The sequence below is a fragment of the Pteropus alecto genome, unplaced genomic scaffold (assembly GCF_000325575.1).
Source record: "Pteropus alecto unplaced genomic scaffold, ASM32557v1 scaffold226, whole genome shotgun sequence".
Taxonomy (NCBI): domain Eukaryota; kingdom Metazoa; phylum Chordata; class Mammalia; order Chiroptera; family Pteropodidae; genus Pteropus; species Pteropus alecto.
Window position 1 is genome coordinate 5,564,294 of NW_006440132.1, and position 5,674 is coordinate 5,569,967.

Consider the following 5,674-nt stretch of genomic DNA (forward strand, 5'->3'; position numbering starts at 1 on the left):
ACAGCAAGTAGGTTACAGAAACAGGAAAACATTCACCACTGGGCAAGCAGCTTAGTTTTCACATTCTGTCTTCTGCTTGGTTACTCAAAGAAATGCTTACCCATTGACAATGCTGAAGCATATTGCCAGTCAAAGAGGCCCAGAGTAAGGAAGCACCCTGGCTAGTTCATGAGAGTGCTGACCTTATCTCAGCTGAAGTCACCAACTAGGACTCCAGGGCCCCCAAGAATCTAGCATCAGCTTCCTGCTTTTGGGGCACAATAATCCAATGTAGGACAATTTCTTTTTTATGCTTCTTGACTTCTCTTTCTTCTAGTATAAAAGTGAAGAATAATCAATGAGTATTAATAAGAATAACTAGAAAATGTGGGAAACTGAACATAAGGAATGAGAAATATAAGAAAAAAGTTGTTCAATCAGAAGTAGGTATTTCTTTGATGCAGTGTAAAAGGAAATAAAGAAAAATAAGACATAAATAAGATAAAACAAGACAAACAAGCAATATGTGAATGTCTTGGAACAGAATTCTTATCTGTTAATCAGAGAGCTAAGATATAAAGGGTATGTTAACCAGGCAACAGTGTTGAATTGAACTCTGTTATGTGCTAGCATGGAGTTATCATGGATGCCATTAGGGTCTCCAAAGCTTGGTGTAGACATGGTGTAGCAATATGGTTAAGAGTATATGATTTGTTGGACTGGATGAAGATCACTATTTGGCACCTATGCATACTTAAGTAAGTTATTTATACCTCACAAACTCAAATTTTCTTATTGCTAAACTGAGAACAGCACTATCTATCCCATATCATTTCTGTAAATAATATACAATATGAATATAAAAAGTGCTTAGCACAGTGTCCAACACACAGTAAGGTACCAATTTAATTAATTAATTATTATTAATGAATTGCTATTGTGGGAGGTGGTTGAGATATTTCCTTGATGTATCTTCTAGAATTTCACTACTAGCCATTACTATGATGAGTAAGTTAAATAAAGAATATCTAGATATTTTTTCTGCTTAAGAATCCCACTTCCTTCTGTGAGAGCACAATTGGCGCAGCAAAATGGGTATCAAAAACTAACAATTTGGTTTGCATTGGTAAAAATGAACATACAGGTAATATAATTAGAGTGCAGACCAAGACAGAATATAACTTTTAAGTTCTACTGTGTATGAGGGAAATTGTAGATGGAATAGTCTAGTAGAGAGGAGCTGTATAAAATGGAATTAGAATGTCAGAAAAGATAGTAACACTAGACACAAATCTCTCCCCCACCAAAAAAAAATATATATATATATTTTAATTTTAAGTACAAGAAAAAAAAGTTTAGTCCATAAAATCTTAATTTTAAAAATATTAAGTAAAATACTAGCATTTAAACCTAGCACTTTCTGACAAACAAACATCATGCCCTAGTAGAATTTATCATAGAAAAGCAGGTACAATTCACTAAGAAAAGAATCTACCAAGATATGATTATTTAACATATGAGCAAATGAAAAGAGAAAACAAACACATGTCTCAACAGAAACATAAAACTTACAATAAAAATTTAATAAAATTTATGATAAAACTTGGTAAATTATCGACAGCAGGAAACTTCCTTAATCTAATAATAAGCAGCTATCAAAAACCTACTGTAAATATAATACATAATGATGAAGCTTTGGAAGTATTTCCATTAAAGAAAAGATAATAGTGTAGTCCCCATAATAACCGTTACAAGTCATCTGGCTGTCCTAGTTATACAATAAGACAAGAAAAAGAAAAGAGGCATAAGAATTGGAAGTTGTCATTACAACTTTAGATACTATAAGATTATCAATATAGAGTCCATAGCCATGCCACCCTGAACAAGCTCAATCCCATCTGATCTCGGAAGCTAAGCAGGGTCGGGCCTGGTTAGTACTTGGTTGGGAGACCACCTAGGAAGATCAGGTGCTGTAAAAAAAAAAATTATCAACATAGTAGATCAAGAAAAACTAAAGTAAATGAATTGAGCAACTGTGAGATCTTAGAAGGGTTGACTAATATACAAAGATATATATATATAAAAAATAATGTAATATAAGTGTAGTTACAGCAAAAAAACATTCTAAGGTATTTATAATTTTTAAAATATATGTGTGTAAAACTTATGGAGAACATTATAAAATGTTCTTACAAAACAAAAAACAAACCAAAATATATGGAGAGCTGTGCCAGTTCCACAGATGAAGATGTTAAAAATCACAAAGCAATTAATTTGATCCAAATTACTGATATAGTCAATGTGATTTCAAAGAAAATTCCAACAAGATTTTTCCCCTACAACTCTATATACTTTTTCTAAAATTGATCTGGATGTGCAAACACCAAAGATTAGCCAGGTAACTCTGGGGGAAAAAAATAGAAGGTATCACAACTATTCATTAAAACATATGTACGTTAAAACTATAGACATTAAAAGAGTGATATTAGAACAGGGGAGAAAAGTTAATGGAACAGAATTTGAAGCCCTTAAATAAATTTAAATACATGTGAGAAACTAGGATACAAGAGAAGTAACATTATAAATCAGTGGGAGAAAAATAACTCACTTTATACATAAAAATAACTAAATGTAAAACCTAAATGGGGAAAAAAATCAGAAAAAAATCCAGGATAATAATTTTTGACCAAGAGATAAGAACCAGATTTTTAAAGCTTTTAAGTCAGTATTAGATAAGAAAGCACTGATAAAACCGACTACATCAAAATTAAACTGTTTCCTCTACAAAACATTCTATGAAACATACTAAAGAAAAATGGCAGGCTTAGAAATAATATAAATATCTAAAACGACACAGATTAGAATCTTGAAATGGTAGAAAAATTATGTCAGTTTAAATAAACCAATGATATAACTTAAAAGTGGGCAAATGGTGGGAGCAGACACTCAGAAGAGGCAATGAACATATGAAAGGATGATTATCCTCACTAGTGATAAAGGAAATGCAAATTAAAACAAGAGTGAAACACTCCGTTTCACACCAAATAGTTTGACAGGCATTAAGGAATCTGTCAACACCAACTGTTGGTAAAGACATGAGAAAACTGAACTCTCATACCCTGCTGGTGGGAGTGTAAATTAGTACAATCACTTTGGAGAGCAATTTGGCTGTAGATAATGAAACTTAAAATGTGCATACCCAATGACTTAGCAATTCTACTCTAGAGAAAGGCTTGCTTATGTGTACCAGGGTATCAAAGATGCTTGTTGTAGCATTATTCTTTGCAGTGGGGAAAAAATTGGAAATAATCTTTATGTCCTTCAACAGGGAATAGGCAAATAAAATGTGGTGTATTCATCCATTTACTATAAAATAAAATGTGGTGTATTCATCCATTTACTATAATAAAAAAATTAAAATGAATTAATTAGGCCTATTGTAAGGACATAAGTGAATGTCAAAAATGCAACATTGGGTAGAAAAAATGGAAGGGAAATCAAGTTGTTAAAAAGTATGTTGTACAAATCATTATGTTTAAAAAACAGCAACCACATATATTATTTATGGATACATTTCATAATAAACAAAGAAAACAGGGCTGTAAAATTCATGCTGGTTATTGCCTCTAATGGAGGAGGATACCAGAAGAAAAAGAAGCTTCAACTTTGTGATGTTTTATATTTTGTAAATAAATCAATTGTATAGTGAATAAATTTTAATAATTATAGTTGGGGAAGGCTTCTAAGAGAAAATATGACTCTACCACTAGAATGTAAGCAATAGGAAGAGGGGAATGACTTTTGTTTGTTTTTCTTTCTGTTCTTAGATTATAGAAGTCACTTAATGTCCCTTGGTTCTTCTCTCACATGTGTTCAAACCCAGGACAAGAGGGTTTGAACACATGTGAGAGACAGAGGGAAATGCAGAGATGAATAAGATGCCATCTAAGTTTCTAGAAAGCTCATCTACATCAGGGTAGTAGACCTTAGGCATCACATGCATGCATGCACCTGTGCATGTGCACGACCATGTGTGTGCGTGCACGTGTGCACACACACACACACATACACTGCTTGTGCACACCACTCAATTGCCATAAGTAATAGAGTTAAGGTTCTTACAAACCTAGAGGGATAGCATCTTGTTCCTCCAATCAGGGATCATTTTGCATGTCTGCTCAACCCACTTGAGCCAGCACAGTCCAAGGCAAATCAACACTTGACATCACCCTAATTACCTGTCTTCTAGGGTCTGCCTGAATGCTCTCCAGAGCTTCATTTAGTTCTTCACTTAACAAACATTTAATAAATTTACCAGGCTCTCTGCTAGGTATTTTAAGATATACACAGTCTCTCTTAATCCTCAAAATAGCTCTTTGTGGTCAGTATTTTAACCTCATTTTATAGGTAAAAAAAATTACCACACACACGGTTAAAGTGTCTTTTCCAACGTTACAGTTTATAATTGGTGTAACTGGAATTCAAACCCAGGTTTGAATGACCCCAAAGCTAAGATCTGTAAAGAGACCTGAGAATACAGTTGCTGAATCAGCTTCCTCTGCGACCACTTCATTCAGACCTTCATACCAGACACCATGGAAAGAATAAAAAACATATAAGACACAACAGCTTGGGATCCCATAATGGGCTTACCTCATCAGAGATGTAAGAACCCTCTATGCACAGGGAGGTTATAATTAAGCCATTCTGCAGCCCCCTCTGGGCTGAAAAAGCCTGCTGCCTTTCATCTTTGTACTAAGTCTTTGCAGTTCCCACCAGATTCCCACATCCCTTTTGGGTTTGAAAGCCAAGAATTGATCACGGCCCTGCAGCGAGGGAAAGACATGTACTGTCTCACTCCAGCCAAAAGTTCTCATGTGCGATGCTAGGGAATCCCCTTCTTGGTCCAGCTTGGAGGTCTCAGCACAATTAATGTTATTTGAAAGTTGCAAGAAGTAACACCTAAAACCTCCCTGTCGCTGGCCAAGCCCCAATGAATCGTTCAGGTGTGTTGGATTATTTTTCCTCATGTGTCTATATGAGTGTCTGCTGAGCTCATCTGTAGCAGGAAGTGGGATCAGTGAAAACACCAAGAAAAAGGGTAGGGACCGTGTCCTCTGAGCATAGCTGGAAGAACAAAACTCAGTTTCTGGATGTGCTCAGTCTACTAAAACTTTGAATTCAAGAAGGGTTTTTTGTTTAGTTTTTGTTTTGTTTTATTTTTCCTGCATTGGGCACTAAACTGGGGAAAAAATAACCTGCCCTCCATCCCAATGAACCACAAGCAATTTATTATAGAATACCCTGGTGGGAGAATAAGTATATGTCTTTAAAAAAAAAGAAAGACGACAGGGAGTTGCCTCAGTGCCAGTGGTGTGCAGGGCAATCATTTTGTCCTCTTCTGCCTGCCCAACCTGTGTGGTGGGTGGTGGGGAGGGGTGTGGGGGTGGTAATGAGACACACTGTGGTTACTGGCATGCAGTGGTGTGACCGTGGAGGCCACACTGTGTGTCAGATGCCAGCTCACATCTGCAGAGTCAGCAGAAAGGACAGAGAACTAAGGGAAAAGTGCATTCAGAGGTGTTTGAGCTCTAAGAATCTTCAGGCATCTTCTGATCCTCAGGTCTTCAAAACTGTCAACCAGCAGTGTCACCTGAGGAACTTTTTAAAATACTGACTCCTGGAGTCCACACTG

The 5,674-nt window shown here is 35.8% G+C and overlaps 1 pseudogene; it reads left to right on the forward strand.

Moving 5' to 3' along the window:
- The first annotated feature begins 1,839 nt into the window (after window positions 1-1,839).
- Window positions 1,840-1,958, forward strand: LOC112484052 (annotated as a pseudogene).
- The last annotated feature ends 3,716 nt before the right edge of the window (window positions 1,959-5,674 follow it).